At 41.0% G+C, this 24,146-nt stretch overlaps 1 pseudogene; it reads left to right on the top strand.

Moving 5' to 3' along the window:
• LOC150009915 (NEDD8-conjugating enzyme UBE2F-like) overlaps nucleotides 1-23,432 on the top strand; it is a 56,536-nt pseudogene extending 33,104 nt beyond the window's left edge.
• Nucleotides 23,433-24,146: the final 714 nt, after the last annotated feature.

Genomic DNA, 24,146 nt, shown 5'->3' with positions numbered 1-24,146 from the left:
CATATAGATATATAAAGAAGCAAAAGCATTTCTCTAACCAGTCAGAAAAAAGTGAAATTGATTTTGCCTACATGTGATTCTAAATACTCTTAGCTTATTTAAACCAGGTCTCCCCATTGTCCTTCTTTCTTCCCACCACCATCCCCTTCAGCCCACATTGACACTACCCTAAAGATAATCTCATTCATTACATATATTCATGCTAATTAGTATTAATGAGAATAAATCTTATATTAAAGATTTTGTGTTAACACTTTGGGTGCATCAGAATTCTCTGAGAAGCATGTTAAGAGAGCCCCTTTGTAAAATGGGTTTTGTTTTGGCCCTCGCCAGCTAGTTAATTGAGTAGCATGTCATCCTGATAACCCAAGGTTGTGGGTTTGATCCCCAGTCAGGGCATATACAGGAATCAACCAATGAATACATAAATTAGTGGAACAACAAAGTGATGTTTCTCTCTCTCCCTGTTTCCCTTCCTCTCTCTCTCTCTCTCTCTCTCTCTCAGATCAATTTTTTAAAAAGATTATCATAAAATGCTCTTTTGTTTGTTTTTGTTGATGCTTATCTCCCTTTCAGTTTCTTTTAGGTTTTGCTTTCCTTCCATCCCTCCAATAACTGTTGTGAAATATAATAACTTGTAGACTTTTGAGATTTGCTTGCAGTAAATGCCAGTCTCGCTGCACATGGAAGTAAGCAGTTACTTCTCTTTCTTCTCCACCCATTTATCACCCAGACACATGCTCTGCAGAAGGTTATCAAATTTACAGAGCCACAGACTCTCCACTGGAACATTCTTCCTCTCAATCTATCTGCCTTGTCCACCAACACCTGCTGAGGGTTTTATGGCCACACCTGACTGCCTGCAGCCCTCTGCATTCAGACATGAGCATGCTCAGGTCCTTGCTATGGGAAATTTTACCCTCTCTGGCCCCAAAGGGACTTTGGCCCTAAGTTTAATTTGAAGTTGAGGAATATTGTAGGAGCTAAGATGTGACTGGGAGAGCTAGGTAGCCAGAACAGAATGCAGGTGATAAGGGTGAAAAATGCCCCTCCCTTTCACTGTTATCAGGGCCATCTTCCTGTGCCAAATTTGATACCAATTAAGGTATATGGAAGGACCTAAGCAAAGGGTTGGTGAGGGAATGTGATTCCCCTTGCTCTTCAGTTCAACTATGTCCTTGTCCTTTCATGCTGAGCACATCAACACTAGGCAAAAGAGTGGGTAGGAAATGTTACCAGGCTTGGCGGATTTGCCCACTGGACCTCCTAGCTCCATATACTGCCTGCTGACATAGCTTCTGACCCAGCACCCAAGTTTCCCCTATTGTTAACGTTGTACATGGTGAAAACTAAGAAGCCAAACTTGGTATATTATTATGAACTAAACTCCAGACTATAAGTCATTAGTTTTAACTAGTATTAACTAAACTTCAAATTAGATTTCACTAGTTTTTTTCCCCAACTAATGTCCTTTTTCTGTTCCAGTATCCAATCCAGTATACCACACTGTATTTAGGGACTAATGTGCTTATAACCATTATATAAACCTCCTTAAGTGGCCACTTCCAACTCCGTCCCTGTTTCTTCTAAGACTTTCTATTAAACATTAAGGGAAAAGAAGGAACCAGGAGCCTAAGAACATCCGCTCTAAAAGCCACCTCAGTATTTCTCATCAGTATGTCTGAAGTAAAATTTCCAGAGCAAGAGTCTAACAAAGTACTGCTATGTAAAACAAAGAGGGTTACTATAGTTACATGAGTTAAGGAAATGCTAGAAGCCAAATCCCTTCTTGAAGAGACAAAATGTTCATCAACATGACAAAATCTCTGAGAAGTCCTGCAATGACTAAGCCAGTTTAATTTGGTTTAACAGAACTTTTCTCAATTTTCAGTCATTTGTGTATCACCTTCATGCCTTTTGCCATATCTGCAGATAATCTGTACTATTACTGTCTTAATCCTTTCCTTTATATCTATTCACCTTTTAAAAGGAGCATTCTTTTTCTTTTTTAATTTGAGAGAGAGAGGAAGAGAGAGAGAGAGAGAGAAACAGCAATTTGTTGTTCCAGTTATTTATGCATTCATTGGTTGATTCTTGTATGTTCCCTGACCGGTGTGAGAAACGCTCACAATTAAACACTGGGACATAGGAGTTGAGCAGCAAAGCAAGGCCTTTATTCACGAGTCTGCAGAGTCAGGTGCACTGCCAGCCAGGAGCATGTGCGCTCAAAGTAGACAAAGAAAACTGGTTTTATACTGTGCGATTAGCTCCCCTCCCTAACACAATTTGCTCCCCCTCCCCTCTCCTCCCTCGTTTCTCCGTGACTGGTTAATCTGGGTTCACAATCTAATGCAATTAACTACTTAACTCAGGGTGTGATTAACTAAGGGTAATCTAAGTTATCTAGCTACATCTTCCCATTTCTCTGTGTTTGGTGACAACACTCTTCCTCCTTTTGATCCCAGAGCTATGTGTGAGGAGCTGGGGAATGTCATTTCCATGACCCTTTTCCATGATTCATCTGTTAATTATCTCCTACTGGTTTGAGTCACTGGCTTGCTTCTTTAATCCTGACACCAGGGATTGAAACCAAAACCTTGGCGTATCAGGACACTGCTCGAAACAACTGAGCTAGTACATTTGATATCAATGGAATATTAGGATCACTTGCCAAAATTAATTAGAATTTTAAAAATGTTAATTTCAACCAAGAACCTCCTAAAGTCATCTCGTCTAACAACAGTGGATTACAGTTTGGGAAATATGGGTTAATAGAACTATTTTCTGTAACACCTGTTAATGTTCTAGGGAGACACTGGGAAATGTTGATCTAGTTGATTCACCCCTATGCCCAGAAAATCAGGAAATGTACTCAGGAAACTAATGGTAAAGCCCAAACTAAAGTGAAATACCCCTACCTCCCTCTTGTGCTCTTCCTACAACCCTGCTAAGTCTCTAAGTTTCAGACATTTCCTGGGCATGGCTGAAAGAGGTTCCATGTGATCATGTTTTGATTCCACATTATGGATTTTAAACAGATTCCCATACCCCATTTTCAGGGCTCCCTGTCTTCTTTCACTCCCGGAGGAGAACTTGGATCTGATTCTTTGTCAAAGTAAACAAGTACAAGTATTTTCTGATTCTTAGCTATCATTGCTGTCTACACTTCACCAACTTCCACCCACAGACCAGGTACCTGCACTTTGTACAGTTCTTCCTGAGTTATGTTATTTTAATATTTAATTGTATTTGAACAAGAGGGTGTGGCAAGAGAGGTGCCTACTGTTAATCAGTAATAGAGCAACAGATACACAAGGTGCTTCCAGCTGGGCCGGGCACTGTTTGGCTCTGTCTTCCCCAAAATGGCCCCTGAAATATGAGTACTTGATTCAATTTATGCTCTTAGCTGTCTTCTCATCCCCAAAAGCTAGATCACCGGTGTCACTTTCCTCTTCTTCATTTAGCCAGTTGCTTAATGCCTTAAGTCACTAATCCCACTCCAGCTGTTTTCTAACATTCAGACTAGACAGGAGCACCAAGCCCCTGAGTAATCATCGAGATCTCTACTTTTTCTGGTCAGAACTCTGTTTCCAGGGATCTCTGCTCTTAACAGCCCAAATGTGGCTGTTTTTTTCCCAGGCCTTGTTGGATAGGTATTTTCCTATGCTTAGCATTCACTAAAGACTGGATTTCCATGAGCAGAATCCCTTTTTTTTTAGATACTTTTTTTTTGTGCATCTCTCTCTTCTCTTCTACCCTGCCTCTCAAATTACAGCAAGTGGAGTAGTCTGGAATTCTGGTCTCTGCCTCCTCGACTCAGGAAGATCTTATGCTCTGCTTAGGCTCCACCTCCCCAGACCATGGTCTGGAAAAGATGCCCAGACAAAAAGCTGTGTTGAAAATGTAGCTCACATCATGTATTACTATTGTGTCGAAGATTACAGATAAGCATTGTCTGTTGTTCAGTACCTAAAAACAATAGCTTCATATATTTTGCCAATTTTATAGTTGTATAAGGTAGGAGAGTATGTCTAATACAAATTACTCCATTATAGACAGACTGGAAAGCCTGGACATTTTTTTTTTTTAATAATCTGTCAATCTGAATTTCACTAATTACATTTATTGTGACTATTGGTATATCTGAATTTGTTTCTATTGTCTAATTTTTTGCTGTATGTTTAGCTTACACATGATTTTCTTTTCTTATTTTTTCCTTTAAAAAACATTAAAGTTGCTTTTGTTTGTTCTTTTTTTTATTTCATTTTGCCCCTCTACACATTCTTTTTAATCCTCATCTAAGAATATGTTTATTTGTTTGAGAGAGAGAGAAAGAGAGAAACACCAACAGTACATGCTCAACTGAGGAACGAACATACAACCTAGGTATGTGCCCTAACCAGGGATCAAACCCAAGACCTTTCGGTGTATAGGATGATGCTCCTCCAATCAAGTGAGCCACCCTAGCCAGGGCCTCTCTACAAATTTTTAAGTTCTACATTCTATTTCCATTCTTTTACTAGTTATTCTTGAAAAGTTTACCATGCACACTTATATCAATAATTCTATAGTTCATATCTGCCTCTCTGCTAAATAACACAAAGTCGTTAGAATATTCTTGAGTCCTCCACTCCTAACTCATAAGTTGTTATCCAGTGTTTTCATTTAGTCTTTAAAAAAGAAAACAAATTAGACATTATATCAATTACTTCATATAAATAATGCTCATTTAATGTTATCTACAGGCTTACTTTTTTTTTTTTTTCTTGGCTCACTATTATTTGTGAGATCTCAGGTTTTCATTCTGACATAATTTTTCTTCTAAAATAAGTCATTTTTTAGAAGTTCTTTTGATGAAGTTCTGCTGTGACAGATTCTCTAAGACATTAATCTCAAAATAGCATTATTCTGCCCTTATTCTTGAAAGGTAATTGGGCTAACACATAATTTGAAGTTGACAATTATTTTCTAATTCCAGGTTGACAGTTATGTTCTTTCAGCACTTTGAAGATATTATCAATAAATGTATATTTTTTTACTTGAGTTGTAAAGTCTGCAATCAGTCAAATTGTCATTCACGTATAGATCATTTTTTCTCTTCAGCTGCTTTAAAAATATTATCTTTGTGTTCTGGAGTTTTACTATAAAATGTCTAGGTCCAGAGTTCTTTCTATTTATCAAGTTTGTTATGATGTTTGGGGGTATTTATTGATTTATATCTTTATCAGAATTGAAAAATTATCACCCATTTACTTGTCAAATATTTCTTCTCTGGTCTCATAATTTATTTCCCAGAAATGTATCAATTAGATTTCTTTTTCTATTTTCCATGGCTCTTCTTTTTAAAAATTTTTATTTATTTATTTTTAGAGAGAGGGGAGAGGAGGGAGAGAAAAACAATGTGAGGGAAAATCATTGATCAGTTGAGAAAATCATTTGGCAGTTGCCTCTCTTGCCCTGCAACCCAGGCACATGCCCTGACCAGGGATCAAACTGTAACCTTTCAGTTCACAGGCCAGCACTCAATCCACTGAGTCACACCAGCCGTGGCTATTTTCCATGTCTCTTAACTCTTATTCTCATTTTCATAATTTCTTTTTCTTTTTTTCTGGCGGGAATGGGGAGGTGAATCAGGGGAGCTTTAATATAGTTTCTGCATTGAGAGCTGGAGGGCACCACAGCACAGAAAGGACCTCCCCAATCAGATTTGAGTGATTGGCAGCTGCTGGTAAAGCTGAACTGTGCCTAGGAAGTAGGGAAACGGTGTTTCCGACTTTTCTAAGGCTGGCCTGGTTTGGGAGGGAGAGGCAGAACTATGTGTTTGTGGGTATTTTAAAGAACATAGGACTCAACAGCAGAAATCCGCAAATAGTCAAAAATCTATTTAACTGTTAAATAAACAGTTCTTTTTCTTTTCACTAAACTCTAGTACTGAGAGTTATAATTCTGGCCGCGGGCAATCGGCCCCTAACTAAATGGCCTGTGGGTTCTGTTTCAATCAGAGCAGCCCAGAGGCTCTGTTACAAGATCACCGACCATCTGAATAAAGCACCCATAAAGATTCAATCCCTGTCTTTGTGTACTGGGTCTGGTGGATGACAGGCAACGAGGACACCGGCTTTTCCAGTTTCAGTTTGATTTCCAGTCAGCATATACCGAGGTTGTGGGTTTGATCCTGGCTGGGGCCTTTACAAGAAGGCAACCAGTTGAAGTTTCTCTCTCTCTCCCTTCCTCTCTCTCTCAAAGCAGTAAAAAAATGTCCTTAGGAGAGGATAAAAATAATAATAAATGATGATGTTGAAACTGGAAAAGCCTGTCATCTACCAGACCCAATAAGGAGAAACAGGGATTGAATCTTTATGAGTGCTTTATTCAGATGGTTGGCAATCTGAGGAGATGGAGGGTTTGTACCCTACCAGATCAGCTTAAATTCTATTATAAAAGGACCCTTTTTCTAAGAAAAGTGTAAGTAAAGGGTTTGGAATTCAGGGAAAGTTAATCAGATAAAATCTGCAGCATTCTTTCATCTGTGTCCTGGGTGGTAATCATCTCACCCTGGAGTAAAATGGCTCACATACCATCTTGAATTGCTTGCAGGCCTCCTGAGGCCAAAGGTAGAACTTTACGGTCTCCTGGAGTCAAGGTGGGTCGTACCTTCAGCTCCTGAAACAATAGCTTCTTACATACTGTACATTGATTACTAAGCTTGTTAGCCATTACCTGAAACTAAACTTTCCAATCAATATGGTTAATTTTAAAAAAAGAAAAGATATGTGACAAATTTTGAAGCTGTTTGGGATGACAGACTGAACAGTCAAACTGAAAACCTCCTAAAGGCAGAACTTAATCTCCAGAAAACAAACTCTTGTTTTGCAGTTAAAAGCCCTAAATCCTGACTGGTGTAGTCCAGTGACATCATGCAAACAGAACAATTGCTGGGCATCTGAGAGGTAACTGACCGACGTATATCTCTTGCACATCACTGTTTCCCTCTGTCTCTTTCTCCCTCCCTTCCCCTCTCTCTAAAAATAAGTAAAATCTTTTTTTGAAAGGATCTTAAGAAATATATACATAAATAAATTTTTTTAAAGCCCTAGGAGGTTATTCCCTAGAAAAGAGAACAATTCAGAGGTAAGCAGACTCTACACCAAAACTATAATCCACATCCACTGTATCCACTCTACCCTCAGTATTCAGTTTGATATTGAAATGAGATGAACAGCCCCCTCTATTAGTCTGAAAACTGAAAAAGTGAATTCTTTATGATGTAAAATAACATCATCTGGAATGAAAGGATAAAGTCGAGCCATTTGCTATTGTGGCGCCATTTGCCTAACAGGCCTTTGACCTTGTTAAACATGACTGCCATTTTACTCTTCTGAGCTTCTGTCCCCAGGACTGGAAAGCAAGAACGGAACAGGACTAACCACTCCCTACAGTCACAGGCAGAAGACAACATTGGGACAAACTGCAGCCTTGTTACAATGCCCCAATAGCCCAGGGCCACACAGCAGCAAGCAAACCCTCCCACCCTTTTTAAATCTGATTATAATCCAACAAAAGTTTAAAGTCCCCACCCTTCAATACTGATGCATCTCTCCAAACCATGCCCCTCTCCTTCGAGCATGAATAAAAATTTCACTCTCTACACTTTCTCTCTTTGTGAATTCTTTCACAGCCCACGTTGCCAACCACCATAACATGGAGCTTTTTATTTATTTATTTATTTATTTATTTATTTTTAAATTTTATGCACAGTAGTCCCTCTCTATATCATGGTTCATTTATCATGGCCTCACTGTATTGCGGGATTTTAAAGAATATTATATTTAATTATTTATCGCAGACTTTTCATTGTATTGCGGGATTTTGTGGTACTGTATACATATGTTGTTAAAGTTACGTAGGTTTAAGAGTGTAAAATAAATGTAAGTTTCCTACTTCGCGGGGGGGGGGGCGTCTAGAACATAATACCCACAATAAGTGAGGAAATACTGTATTTATTTTTAGAGAGAGAGGAAGGGAGGGAGTAAGAGAAGGAGAGAAACATCAATGTGTGGTTGTTTCTTGTGCACCCCTAACTGGGGACCTGGCCCACAATCCAGATATGTGCTCTGACTGAAAATTGAACCCATGACCCTTTGGTTCACAGGCTGGCACACAATCCACTGAGCCATACATGCCAGGGCTCCTATGGTTCTTTATACACAAAGTCTGCCAACAATTTCTCTACATGTGAAGACCAAGACCATAAGACAAATGGACCACAATTACAATTGAGGTTTTAATACTCCTCTAGGGTACATTACTCTTAATTCAGTAATTAAGTAGATTCAATAATTAAGAAGATAAGACCAGCTCCTATTCTCTCTCGCACCAGGGCCTTTCCTTCCCCTCTTCTTCCTCCCAGGTGTGTTACCTTTGCCTTTCCTTCTTCTAAGCTCCAAGGGCCCTTCTTTTGCTTCTATAACTTGTCTCCTAAGCCTATGTAGTCCAACTGGCTCTCTTCTTCTACCTCTGCAATTTTGTAAATAAACTTTCTCTTATATTTTGAGTTTTTGGCTCTGAATTCTTTCTCTGCTGAACTTCAGACTTAAGAACTGAAGTCCCACTTTGCATCTAACAACTGCTGCCATTTTGCTGCCAACATCACCAGTAACACCACAACCCCAATCTAATCATGACACTTTATCAGACAAACCCAAACCAAGGAACATTCTAAAAAACACCTGACTAGTATTCTTCAAATGTTTAAAGGTCGTGAAAAGCAAGAAAAGACTGTCACAGACTGGCAGAGACAATGACCAAATGACTGGACCCTGGAACAGAGAAAGGATATTAATGGAAAACTTCTGAAATCTAAATAAAGACTATAGTTTAGTTAATACTATTGATTTAATGGTAATTTTTTGGTTTTGACAAATGTACTGTATTTGTGTTAACATTAAGGTAAACTAGATAAAAGGTATTATTATCTTTGCAAATTTTCTGAGAATCTAAACTTATACTAAAACAAAAAGTTATTTTTTTTAAATTGCATTAATGTACCAGCATTAAACATAGACAAAATGAAATTGTTTAAAATATCCCACTTATCAAAAATCAAATATTTAGGAATAAATCTAGTGAAAGGTGTGTGAAACTCTACATTGAAAGCTACTGAATATTATAGCAATCAGTTTTTAAAGGCCTAAATAAATAGAAGAATAGATCATGTTCATGTAAAATTACTTGTTTGAAACTTTCAGCCATTTGACATGGATAAATCCTAGTAACTTAGACAACAAGCTCCAAGAAAATTTCAGAATACCTAGTCCAACCTTTTTCTTCTATAGAAGTGGAAAATGAGGATCAGAGAATTGAGTGATTTGTTGAAGATCACAAAGCAAATTGATTACCAAAGATGTCCAATAGATTGCAAATGTTTAATGATGACTGTGATCCTCAACTTTCTGAAAATGTGATGGATCAGAGAACTGACCGATAGACTTTCCCATAATTAATAGTGTCAGACAGTATGAAAGAGCATTTGCGCAGCAACAACGTTATCTGTTTGGAACACCAAGAGTTTATTGGCATCATTAACACTATACACCTAGGAGAGCACCTGTCAAGAAGAATCTGAGAAAATAAAACCTTTCAGAGTTATACAGAGTAATTTTCAAGAAGACTTCTAAGGGGGAATTTTTAATGTTGAGGTGGCATCAACTGAAAGCAACATGTGGAGATTGTTTTCTTTTTTCAAACTGAATGTGAGGAAAAGATTGTGATGTCTGTCATTCATCACTTTAGTGTACTTATTCTCCCTCTTCTGAACATGAGCTGTCACCTGCTCCAAGAATAGATAAACTGTTCTTTGTTTTATGTTGTGCTGTATCTATAGTATTTCAGGTACTCCATAGTGTGTGTCTTGGAATTTGTTACTTCTGCATTTCAATTCATTTGGGAAGAACTGCTTTTGGATCAATAAGAGAATGTTTGAGAAGAAATTATAGACCTATGCTGCTGGCAAAATAATGACTTGTAAGTATATGTAATTATATAAGACATTCAGCATAACACAGCTTTAGTGACAAATAACAGTGCTTGAACTTTTGAAAAGGAATTTACCTTGATCTGTGAGGCACTACATAAAAAAGAGAAAACAAACTGGAATCTCTTGAGTTCAAATTCTTCCATCTTACCTATTGTGTGAATGTGAGTCGTCCTCGGCAGCCGTCCGTCTCGAGAGACGTTGGTGTAGCTTCTTAAGAGTCTATCTGCACCACCGAGAATGGCTGTGCAGTCCAACTCGGGAGTGACACGGTATCTGTCTCCTCCCGTGTTGAATCGACATCTTGCGATGACGCTGGAGTGTCCTCTCCAGTGAAGCTGAAGCTACAGAGCCTGGGCAGGGTGATATGGAGGGTCTGCTGTTGCCCATGCAGCAGACCCTCCCTCTCTTCGCAGCTGAAGGATCCAAGGGAAAGACGGAGTCAATACAGCTTGGCTTCAGGTGCGCCGCAGGAGTTGCTGGTGTTGACTACAACGTCAAACCGCCTTAGGGACTCCGGCTCCGGATTTTCTGTCGGGGTTTACTCCCTTAGCCTTTCCCCTGAAGAGGTATGCCGCAAGGCAGCGGAGGTTTTTTGGAGTCAGAGTTTTCCTTCTCTGATATGCCCTGACTGGAAGATCGAACCAGCGACACTTAGCTCGCAGGCCGACGCTCAATCCACTGAGCCAAACCAGCCAGGGGCTGAATGTGAGTATGTGCTTTATTTTCCCCACCTCTAAAATGAGATTAGAAATAGTACCTATCTTAATGTTACAGAGTGGGGGTCTCCAAAAATCCCCAGAGCCTGTGGATTGGAGCATGGGGAAAAGAGAATAGCTTTTAAGATGCCTTTGCATGATTATGGCTAGTAACTTAGTTTCTCAGTTATGCAAATGGCTTTGGTTCTTCCAAGGCCCCAAGAAGATAGGAGGGGTTTTGACCATGGAATGGTGCAGAAAGAGCACACAGAGCCTGCGCAAGGTTCTGTGAATGGTCAGAACTGGTTACCACACCCACTGTGTCACAGGACGCAGTCAGGGATTTAAAAATAGGTGGCAGACATTTGAGAGGAAGAGAGGAGATCCACGCAGTTTGCAAGGAGGGCAGAGGAGAATACTATGCGGCTTTGAAAGGAAAGGGAGAACTCCATGCGGTTTACAGGGAGGCTGGAAACTCCACGTGGTTCTGCATTAAGAGATGAAGGGCACCGCAACAGGCAAAAATCTCCCCAATCAGGCTCGAATGATTGGGAGCTGCTGGTAAAACAACTGTGTCTGGGAAGTAGGAAGACTGTATCTCTGATTTTTCAAAAACTAGCCTGGTTTGGTAGGGGGAGGCAGGACTATGTGTTTGTGGGTGTTTAAAAGAAAATAAGACAATGGCAGAAATCTGCAAATAATCTAAATCTATATGACTATTAAATAAACTATTCTTTTTCTTTTCACCAAACTCTGGTATTGAGTTATGCTTCTGGCGGCGGGAAATCGGGCCCCTAGTAACTGAACAGCCCATGGGTTCTGTTACATTAATAGACTTAAGTATTAAATAAAATAAGGAGGGTACATTGCTTAGCTCAGGGCTCAGCTTAAAGTCCTCACTCGATAAATTGTAACTTCTATAATTATCCCACAAATTCATGTTACTCTGATTTTTTTCCCTAAACTCATAGGTACTTAAGATGTCTGTACTATTTTTTACAAAAAGAATTACTGTATTATCTACAAGAAACATAAGATTTACCCACAATGATGGAACTATTCTTTATGATAGCCTAGCATCATATCATATTTGATACTCTAGAGGCCGCCATTGGAAGACCATTATATAAGCAATGAGAGGATGTGAATTCTATGCTCAGCTCTGTCTGTTCTGCTTCCATCCTTGAAGTTAATCTAAATCTCCAGTTACTCTGCACTTGCATCTTCAGACCCATGAAAATGACTTGACCTTAGAGTCTTATGTATCACCTCTGCTCACGGTTAGGTTCATTGACCAGAACCAGTTAACTAGTTGTTTGTGTAGCTGGCACATATTAGGCTCTGAATAAGCAATATTTTAAAAGATTAAATAAAAACAAGTTAGAGCAGTTGCTCAGTTGTTTTTCTTAGATGGGAAAATTATCAAATATAAACTTTGAAATGCCCACTTTGCGAAAACTCAGCAAGGATATGTAAGTACTTCTTGTGATTTTACCAAACTTTCTTTCACTTATTTAAACTTTTCCTCAGGATATCCTTTGGTTTTAAACACTTTCATTTTCCTTAACTCAGATGCATTTTATACCTTTTGGGACTTCAAAATGGAAACACATTTTCCATGGAAAACGTTCATTTGCTACCTAGTTATAAATAACTCCTTCTGGTGATTTTTTTTTTCCTCTTACAATCGCCTAACAAAGATAACAGTGAACTGTTTGTTTTTCTTTAAAAAACAGATGAACAAGACACTGTGTGTTCAGGTAAATATAGATCAGCACAGAATAGGATACAGAGGACTTAGAGAAAAATACTTTTAAGAACTCAAAAATAATGCTGGATGTTCTTAAATTTTAACCCTACATCCTCTTGAAACTGCTAATATTTTAATTAGTCAATCCATTCCATTGCCATTCGGGGTAATATTTATCTATTTATTAAATTTGGGGGGGCAACTATCTCAAAAAGTTAAAATTCCCCTTAATAGCAGTGACATTCACACATCACTCATTCCCACCTCTCCTGGCCATAATGGAGCAGGATTACCTGGCAGAACAGATTCTGTTTTAATGCCCTACTCATATGACTTTGGACCTTACCATTTTGGTATAGAGCTGAACAAGACTTCCACTGACACTACCTGCATCCCCGTACTCAAGGGCTCTCTCTGACTCCTAGAGACTACTCTGCTTATGAACAGAGTGAGCCGAAGTCTGGGAAGTTTTTTTTTTTTAAGTCTGGGAAATGAATTCTTTTCTGGATTCAGAGTAGCTCTCAACCAATGACTGAGAGGACCCAGCTCCTTCTTTCAGGTGGATAAATCTAAGGCATTGTGTTCTAGGTTTCCCCAGAGGTGAACTCCAGTTGCCCACAGTAGTAACTTGCTTAATAATGCACCCTTAATTATCTTCCTTCTCTTCTGTCTCACTTCCCTACTATCTACTGATGTTTCTTGAAATCATCTCCCTAAGAGACTACTCCAACTTAAATTCTTGTTTCAGATTCTAAGACCCTGGGTCATAGGGTGTAGACAGACCTGAACAGCCAGTTTGCTCTCAGGGGAGCTGCCATCATTCACAATCTTGCATATGTTTCCTGCTTCTTAATAGCCTTGTCAATTTGGGGATTCACCTCATAGTTTTATTTTGTGTTTCTCTGATTGCTAGTGAAACAGAGCATTTCTTCATCCACTTGTGGGCTGCATGGTTTTCTCACCTTTGGATTTCCTGATTATACTTTCTTCCATTTTTTAAATTGTGTTACCCATAGTTTTCTTGCTTTGAAATTTATCCCTATATAGTTGAGATAGTAATTCCTTGTTGGTTTTAGATGTTGCAAATATCTTTTCCCAGTCTGTCAGGTATCTGTTTAAAATACAAAATGAGCCCTGATTGGTGTGGCTCAGTGGATTGAGTGCTGGCCTGTGAACTGGGGGTCGCTGTTTGATTCCTGGTCAGAGCACATGCCTGGGTTGCACGCTGGGCCCAGCCCAGTGATGTATCTCTCATATGTCGGTGTTTCTCTCCCTCTCTTTCTCCCTCCCTTCCCCCTCTCTAAATAAATAAAATATTTAAAAAAGAAATACAAAATAAGCCTAAAATGTCTAGAACCAGAAAGTATGAAAATTCTTATAGAATGATGGGAACATGCCAACAGGACAAAGAAGTCAGCTTGAAGGGACCCCCCATTGGCCAAATCTAGGATAATTTGAGCATGAAAATAAATGACCACAGAAATACAACCCATTGAATGAATTATAAGTCTACAACTTCATATTGAGATAAATGATGAAGAAATAATTAAAAGGGGAGAAGGGAAAACCATTCCTTACAATAGAATGTTAACTACTAAGTATAGAAGAAAATGGTAGCATAAGAAAAAACACTATTTGACCACCATTGTTGTGATGAGTGATTTGGGCAGGAGTCATTAATGGATGTTAAGGCTGGTGGATAAAGGGAGGGACAAAATAGTAGCATAATCTCAGAATATCTCCCTACAAGATATTTATCAAGTACAAAGGAAACAATGGTGATTTTATGGTGGAGAAAACCACTTGACCAAATGAACAAAAAGTTCTCATCACAGTGGTGTGAAGACTTGACACCACCACCGAAGAGCCAAACTTCATTTCTGTGGTTTTCCTGTCAAAATGTATGGCTTGAGTCTAGTAATGAGGAACACTGGATGGATCCAGTTGAGGATTAGCCTACAGAATAAAAGGCCTGTTCTTTTAAAAACTGTCAAGGTCATAAAAAAAAAAAAAAAAACAACAACCACAACAAGAAAAGACTGAGGAATTGTTCCAGATTCAAGGAGACTAATACATGACAATTAAATTCAATGTAAGTCCCTGGGTAAGATTTTGGACCAGAAAAGGAAAAGAGACATTGTTGGGACAGGTAGTGAAATTTGAATGGGGATCTGAGTTATATCAATGTTGATTTCCTGACTTGGAGGGTTATATCATGTTTCTGAAGGAGAGTATCTTTGTTTTGTGGACATACACACTGAATATTTAGGGGTAATAGGGAATTGAGTCTATAGCTTTCTATCACATTGTTCATAAAAAGACTCAACAAAAAAAAATTATATATAAATATATACGGAGAGAAAGTGAAAACATGATAAAATTTTTAACAATTGGGGAATGAGTGAAAGGACTATGGGAATTCTCACAAATTTCTGCAATTTGAAATTATTTCAAAATAGATACAATACACATTCACAGTCATATTTTTATATTTTTATTTTTTTAACATTTTTAAAATTTATTGATTTTTAGAGAGAGTAGAGAAACATCAATGTGTGAGAAAAACATCAATGGGTTGCCTCTTGGCTGGCAACCCAGGTATGTGCCCTGACAGGAAATTGAACGTGTGACCTGGTTCACTAGCCGGCGCTCAGTCCACTGAGCCATACCAGTCGGGATTCACATTCATATGTTTAAAAAACATGAAAATGTGTGTTCACACAAACCCTTATACACAAATATTAATAGCAGCAATTTTTATAATAGCCAAAGAATGGAAACAATAAGAATATCCAGCAACTGGAATAAGTATACACAAAATTTTGTATATCCATATGATGATATTATTCAGCAATTAAAAAGGAAGTATCGATACATGATACAACGTGGATAAACCTTGAAAATACTGTGCTCAATGAAAACAACCAGTCAAAAAAAGACCACAAAGTGTATGCTTTTAAGGCAGGAGATTGGAGGGAGGAAACTCCAGAGGCACCCCAGGGCTAAAACAAAGGACATTGATGCCCAACCGGGACCCTGTTCTAAACCCTGTCCTAAGACTGGCTTTCCCTGCTTTCTGGAAAAGTGCTGAATAATGGTGAATAATGAATGTACCTGTGCAGAAGATGCTACATGACCCCTGCTTCATTATAATAGTGTTATAATAAATTAGCATTGTGGGACCCCCTTTCCCAGGGGCCAATCATGGGAAACCACATGTACAGTAGCTTAAAAGTAATAGCACTACTTGTACATGTGCAATAAAAGCCCACCAAAACTAGCCAGAAAATATCTGCCCTATAAGAATAGAATCCCTCCAGCCCCTGAGGTCGATCTCTGCTTGGAGTTGGCCTGCTCCCATGTTTTTTGGAGTGTACTATTGCTTAATAAATCTCCCTCTCTGCTATAAAGTCTTTCTGTATTCAATTCAATTTTTAGTTGGCGATCAGCAAGAACCTGGTTACCGGTCCCCACCTGCAACAGTTTTTGGAAATCCATTGCCAGGAGAAGACTTCAGAGCTACAAACGCCCTTTGCTTCCCTGGCACACAGGAATGTCCCCTTTCCATTGCCATCTGTTCTGTTTTGGTGGATCTGATATTCCCTGATGGAAGGTTGGCCGCTAAATTTGCAGGCATGGGTCAGGCAGTTAAAAGCCACAATGGTGCCCACCACCTGAAGATACCCAATTGGATAATCTGGGTACAGGAAGAGGTTAACCTTAGCCCCTGCCAGGTGCAAAAATATGTCCACACTCTGGTCAAGCACACTGTAAACCACAAGACACTGACCCGCCCCACAGCCACTCTCTCATAGGCGTAGTTTGACCTTCTAAATGGGGTATCAGTCACCACCTCGCCTGCGTTATGACTTCTTTTTGCAGTCTCATCATCAGGCCCATAGATAGTCTTTTACACTTGTCCTCCCCAGCTGAATTTTGGCCTTTATACCTACACCTGTACCCAGCTTGCCTTTTGTGTAGGAATGGTTCCTGCTGTATTTGTACCCAGAATATCTATTTTGGAGTCACTAATAGACCCATTGCTAAGTATAGTTGCAGGAATGAGCCATTCCCATCTTTGGCGTGTATATACTATCATTGCAAACAGCAACATTGGCCAGAGCCACTTAACAGGTGTCTGATGGTCATTTGTCACCAGAAATGGCCACATGAAGCCACTCTTACCCAGTTAGTTAAATTTGAAATTTTAAATGGTTTACTTGCCTCTCTAGGGGTATTTATTTTATTTTAATTATTTATTTTTAGAGAGAGGGAAAGGGAGAAAGAGAGGGAGAGAAAAATCAATGTGTGGTTGCATCTCACTCAGTCCCAACTGGGGACCTGGTCTGCAACCCAGGCATGTGCTCTGACTGGGAATCAAACCAGTGACCCTTTGGTTCACAGGCCAGCACTCAATCCACTGAGCCACACCAGCCAGGGCTATAGGGGTACAGTAGTCCCTCGCTATATTTTAACTTGCCCTCTCAGTCAGTCATGCCACTAGGAGATCCACCTCCAATATGAAGGGGAGATCTTTAGACACCTCTTGGCATCCCTTATGGGCAAATCAGACTCAGGTACAATTTCTTAAAGTTCTGGAAAAATTAGACAGAATACTCAAGCATTCTCTCTTCTTGATAATTTATAGGGCCAGAAACTATTTTGCTAGTAAGACACCTCCCTTGCCCCAGACCTGAAGGCTTACAGGAAGATGAGGGTCTCTGTAGATGGAGAATAGAGGAATGGAAACTTACTCAGGCTACCTAGGTAGAGCAATGGATCTGGGGTCTTCAGGATTATAGGCAATAGCTCAAGAATGTTCTTTGTACTCTGGACACTCACTAGGACCATGAATTATGCAAGTAGTGTCCAGGGAACTTGGAACTCAGAATTCAGCATAGGAAAAGAAACAAAACTAGACTGTGGTGATCCTCTCAATCTTAGATTTCTGTCACCAGAGATGTCTGGTAGTGTTACAGAGTGAAAGGGGGTTCTTTTACATGACGCCTTGGTGTAAAACCCAACTATTAGTGTTGAGGAAAACAGGTCTTTATTTACAGTATTCCAACCTGGGGAGGGCAGTGAGCACTTCAGCTCAAAGCCCTGTTCTCCCAGAGGACCCATCACTTCCCTTGCTCCCCAAAAGGCTAGAAGCCAAAAACATGCCCAGAAGCTCCCCATCCCTTATCTGTCAGCTCTCTCCTTCAGGATCTGGGGTATGATGTCATCAGCCTCCGTATAACAGTCCAGGAAACCATGTGCTTTGCCCTTTCAAAGCCACATGGTATTCTCCCTTTCAAAGCAGCATGGAGTTTTCTCTTTCCTTTCCAAGCCGCATGGAGTTCTCCTCTGCCCTCCTTGCAAACCACGTGGATCTCTTTTTCTCTCAAATGGTCGCCACCTATTTTTAAATCCCTGACTGCATCCTATGATGCAGTGATCGTGGCAACCAGTTCTGACCATTCACAGAACCTTGCTCAGGCTCTGTATGCTCTTTCCTCACTATTCCATGGTCAAAACCCCTCCCATCTCCTTGGGGCCTTGGAAGAACCAAAGCCATTTGCATAACTAAAACACTAGCTACTAGCCATAATCATGCAAAGGCATCTTAAAAGCTGTTCCCTTTTCCCCATCCCCCAACCCACAGGCTCTGGGGAATTTTGGAGACCCCCACTCTGTAACAGTAGGTCAGTGGGATTCCAGGAAACACCATGTGGTCCACTGGGAAAACTCCTGAGACAAGCAAAGAGAGATGCCTTTAGATTGTAAAGGAGTATCTTTGTGTTTATTTTTCTTCTCTTCAGAATCACCACCATAGAGATGGGAACACCTTTCATCCCTTCCAAATCACCATTGGGTTGCATTCTTAGCAATTGGGATAAATTTGACCCTAAAAATTTTAAAAGGAAGAGATTAGTCTTCTTTTGTAACACTGCTTGACCCCAGCACAAATTAGGGACAAAGAGATATGGCCTGAGAATGGAAGCAAGAATTATAATACCATACTACAGTTATATCTATTCTGCAGGAGGGAAGGCAGATGGTCCAAAATTCCTTATGTGCAGGCCTTTATGGCTCTGTACTGAGATCACTCGTTTTGCTCTGGCCCCACTCTGACAGAATATAAAGGCCCAAGTGTTGATCAATTAGAAGATACTCTCCTTAGTTCCCCACCTGTCTCAAGGGGGATTAAGGGGACCCCAGAGTTGGGAGCCTCTGCCCCTACCTCAGAGGAATCAACCTCTCCACCACCTTATGCTACAGGCTATCCAAAGCTGCCAGCTGACCTGTAGGAGATACTAGGAGTGGGGCTTCATGTCTACCTACCACTCCTACTCTACTACCATTGAGGGAGGTAGCAGGTGCCAAAGGCATTATAGGGTACAAGTGCCCTTCTCTATAACTGGTTTACAACAATGTAAAGACAGGCTAGGGAGTTTTTTGGAGAACCCTTTGCATTTTACTAGTAATTTCCAGACTCTTACTTTAGCTTTTAGTATGTCAAGGAGGGATTTGTACATAATTCTGACCACCTGCTGTTCCCCAGATGAGAAACAGCGGATCTGGAAGGAGGCCCATAAACATGCAGACCAGTTATGTACCCAGAATCCTGGTACTAAGCAGCCTGCTATCCAAGGCATCCCAGACCTGGATCCTGACCGGGGATACAATAATCAGGCGGGAATCGAAGTAGGAATGCAACTATAGATTACCTACTGGAAGGAATGAGAAACTGCATTAAGGAACCTGTAAATTATGAAAAGATTAGGGAAATCACCCAGGGAAAGGAAGAGGATCCAGCTCTCTTCAGAAACAGACTAGTAGAGGCCTTCCAAAAATATACGAACTTGGATTCATCCTCCCTGGAGGGTCAAATCTTGATAGGACAGCATTTGATAAGCCAGTCTGCCCCTGATATTCACAGAAAGCCTCAGAAATTACAAATGGATCCACAGACGCCCCCCTAAACCCCTAGGCCTTTTTGGTATTTAACTGTAGGGACTTGGAGGAAAGAAAACGGGGAAAGAAGGAAACAGAGAAGCAAGCTGAGCTCCTTGTGCTAGACTTTAGTAGTGCTATTGGCAGAAATACCCCATCAGGGGAGCTCCAGGGGCCTCAAAAGAATCAGGGGTGAAAGGATTAGACCTGTTGTAAGTGCAAGCACCATGGACACTGGACGAAGAATTGCACTCGAGCACCTCAGGGACCCTGTCTTCTAGGCAAGAATATCAGTTCTGACCCCTGGCACTGGAAGGTAGACTGACCCCATTCCCAGAGTGGAAAGGGGTGATGATGCAAGGCCATGGCTACTCTTGAGGACTGAGGGTGTTCGGGGAACAGGCTGGACCCAGGGAATGCCCATATTCCCATCTCTACTCAGGAGCCCCAGGTAACTCTGGATATGGCAGGTAAGAAAATCAACTTCCTTGTTGATCATGGGGCCACTTACTCTGTCCTTAACTCTTGCTCTGGACCTCTTTCCTCCAAATCAGCTAAGAAAATGGGGGTTGAAGGAAACTTTAAGGCCTATTTATATACATTCCCTATCACTTGTCAATTTGAGAGTCAAATATTCAAACACTCCTTTTTGATTGTTTCTCAGTGCCCTATTCCTCTGTTAGGCCAGGACCTTTTAGCCCGAATGGGAACCATCTTGTTGTTCCCTGAAGAGCCACTTGAGTTAAGCAAGGTCAAGATAATCAATTGAAGCCAAAACCAGGAGGAGACCCCAAGTTCCATTCTGGATGCAGGAAACCTGCTAGTTTGGGACTCCGGGATTCCGGGAAGAGCAAAGACTGCATTACCAGTTAAAATCCAATTAAAGCCCAGGTCAGATTACCCTCACAGGAAGCAGCATTCCTATTAAGCAAGAGGCTTTGGAAGGGTTACAGCCTATCATAACTAAATTTATACAACACGGGCTCATAGTTCCTACAGTTACAAGAAGGAGCCATTTTACAATATGTAGATGATATACTAATCTGCAGCCCCTCCAAGAGACTTCCAGTCGAAATACCATGCAGACTCTGAACTTCCTAGCTGAAAGAGGATATCGGGTATCAAAGAAGAAGGCTCAGATTACCAAACAAAAAATAAGTTATTTGGGGTATATTTTGACTCTTGGGTCTAGGTAATTATTACAGAGGATAATTAAAGCTATTACTGAATTAACTCCACCTGCTACTAAGTAGCAGCTTCACTCCTTTATAGGAATGGCAGGATTCTGTAGGATTTGGATCCCCAACTTTGGGCTATTTGCCAAAACTTTGTACAAAGACTACCAAGGGACCAGACACTGAACCCATTATATAGAAAAAGGAACATGGTCAGGCTTTAAATAACATCAAGCAGGCCCTAGTCAAGGCCCCCCGCCTTAGACATCCCTAATTTAAACAAGCCTTTCTCTCTATACACAGGAGAGAAGCAAGGAATAGCCCTAGGGAATGAACCTTGACTGGTTGCATATTTCTCTAAAAATCTGGACACTGTAGCAACCAGGTGGCCTCTGTGCCTAAGAGCAGTTGCAGCCACAGCCATACTAACCATGGAAGCTGCTAAATTAACTCTCAGGCAGAAGTTAGAATTCTTAACTTCAAACAGGTACAAGGAATACAGTATTCCCTCACTTATCATGGGTATTTCGTTCTAGACGCCGCCCCACCCCCACCCCACCCCCCCGCGATAGGTGAAAATCCACGAAGTAGGAACCTTACGTTTATTTTAGTATTTATATATATATTAAGGTTTTATATGCCCTTCTCCACACACTTATAAACCGTTTCCAGTCCCTTATTTACCTTCCCTATTCCCTTATTAACCTTTTCCACACTTTCATAAACACTACTTATGTTCTTAAACATATTCTACACTCTTAAACCTACATAACTTTAACAACATACGTATACAGTACCGCAAAATCCCGCGATATAGCAAAAAATCTGCGATAAATAATTTAAAAAATATATTTTTTAAAATCCCGAGATACAGTGAGGCCACGATAAGTGAATCGTGACATAGAGAGGGGCTACTGTATTAGAAATGAAAGGGCACCTCTGGCACACAGGAAATAGACTGACCAAATATCAGGCACTTCTGGAGGATCCTGAAGTATCTGTAAAAACCTGTTATACCTGAAATCCCGCCTCCTTAATGCCTACAGAGTCATCCCCAGGTTTGACCCATTCCTGCTCAGAGATTATTAATCTTACTCCAGCAGGACTGACTTGCTAGATCAGACCTTAGAAAACCCTGATGAAGAATGACTCACTAATGGAAGCGGCTATGTACAGAATGGGCAGGGAAAAGCAGGATATGCAGTAGTTAGTTTATATAACACCATCAAGTCATGACCTCTTTCACCCTCAACCTCAGCCCAAAAGGCTGGGATTATAGCCTTTACCTGAGCTCTCATCCTAGGACAAGGAAAAAAGGTTAATATCTATGCACACTCCCAACACGCCTTCCTTGTTCTGCATGCATGCTGCCATATGGAAAGAAAGAGGGCTCCTCACTGCTAAGAATTCCCCTATTAAACATGGACCAGAAAGCTTAAATCTGTTGGAAGCAGTTACACTCTCTGAGCAAGTGGCAGTCATGCATCACAAAGGCCATCAGAAGGACATGTCCCCTATCTCTCAGGGAAATAGGAGAGCAGACCAAGAGGCAAAGAAAGCAGCACTAGGGACTGACAAACAAATGGCCTTATTCCCCTATGTAAATGGCTCAGATATCAAGCCCAGCCCTACATCTGAGGAACTATCTTGGGCTTTGGAGCAAGGAGGTGTCCATGAAGGACGCTGGATATATATTGGCCAAAAACTCTTCCTTCCCCAGGCCTCCCAGTGGAAATTCTTAAAGGCTTTGCATGACTCCTTCCACATTGGAAGAGATGCTCCAATGACAATGGTTAATAAATTATTCATAGGGAGGGGAATAGCTACTACCATAAAAAATACTTGCCAGGCTTGTACTCTTTGTGCCTACAACATCCCTGGGCAAAAGCCATCCCTGCCCCCACTGATAGAACCTATTTGGCGAAGCAGGACCTATCTGGGAGAGGACTGGCCGATTGATTTTACCAAAATGCCTCCTTGCAGAGGATATAAATACTAACTAGTCCTGATAGATACACCTTTACTGGATGGATTGAGGTTTTACCGGCAAGGATAGAGAAGACCACGGAAGTAGCAAAAGCTCTCCTAAAGGAAATAATACCCCAGTTCGGTCTCCCACGATCCCTACAAAGTAGTAATGGGCCATCTTTCATTTCTAGGATCACTCCAGCAGTCTCTGAAGCTCTAGGCATAAACTATTATCTCCACTCTACTTTGAGACCGCAGTCCTCTGGAAAGGTAGAACTGGCAAATCAAACTTTAAAAAAAACATTAGCAAAACTTTGTCAGGAGACTTCTGAGAACTGGGCTAAGTTACTACCTACAGCCCTCATGAGAATTAGGGGCTCCCCTAAGGCCAATACTAAGTTCAGCCCATTTGAAATGCTATATGGCTGATCCTTTTTAACTCTAGATCTAATATTTGCTACAGAGATCCATAAGCAATTGAGTATATAATAAACTTAGGGCAAGTGCAGAAAGCTTTACAGGAATATGGAAATAAAGTTTTACCAGCCCCAAAGGGAACTTTCAAACTCATATCTCCAGTGGACTGCATACTCCTTAAAATTTGGAAGGGGGGATCACCAGCAAACCAACTCAACTGTAAATGGAAAGGGCCCTACCGGGTAGTCCTGAGTACCCCTATGGCTGTAAAACTGTTAGGGATCTATAGCTGGGTTCATATCTCCAGGGTAAAGCCAATTCCCATTGATCCTTGTCTGACTCAGGACCAGCAGGAGACCCAAAGCCGAGACTACAACTGCGAGCCACTGGAGGGCCTCAGGTTCCTGCTCAAAAGGAGGAAGCCCTGGACTTACGGCCAAGATGAGGCTTAGACGGACACGCTAGGTCTCCCTCTACAACTAGAGAGGAATACAACTACTTCAAAACAAAGGATAACTAGAAATTCCAGAAAATAAAACTACACGGAAGCCCAACATATGAAGGTATAAACCAGCGGTGCCATTTGGGCAGGTAAGAGTTAAAGAGGGCAGCGCTGTTTGCGGTCGCACCTGGGACAGCAGCGGGGCGGCGAAAAATTCCGGCTGCAGTCAAGCCCCTGGCAGTGCGCGACCCCAGCGCTGGGGAAAGCAGCCACCGCATCGCCTTGAACAGTGAGGCCCAGGGGGGCGGGAGGACGGATCCCGGTCTCCTAGCTGAATAACTATGTGAATCCATCTTGGACCCCCGCCCCCAAAGAAAGCACCACAGGGCTGCGAAATAGGTCGCGGACAGGCGCCGGTCGCTGAATTGTGACGCGTACACAGGCACTGCCCCCGACAGCCGGCCCAAGAAAACAAAACGCATCTGTCAAAATGAGGCAGACAACTATAGAAATCCCGGTGACACAGCTCACCAGGCAACAGATAGAGAACCTGACAGATGAACAGATAAGAAACCTGTCAGAGGCTCAGTTCTGGGCCATTGTTATCAGGTGGCTTACAGAATTCACAAAAGAGCAGGAAAAAGATAAGAAAGAAGCGAAAAACATTCATAACGAAAGGAACAAAACCACATACGAGACAGACGGTGAGGAAAAAAAATCCAGA

The sequence above is a fragment of the Furipterus horrens genome, unplaced genomic scaffold (genome assembly GCF_987537825.1).
Source record: "Furipterus horrens unplaced genomic scaffold, mFurHor1.1.pri manual_scaffold_5, whole genome shotgun sequence".
NCBI classification, from domain to species: domain Eukaryota; kingdom Metazoa; phylum Chordata; class Mammalia; order Chiroptera; family Furipteridae; genus Furipterus; species Furipterus horrens.
This window is presented reverse-complemented; position numbering and strand designations above follow the sequence as displayed.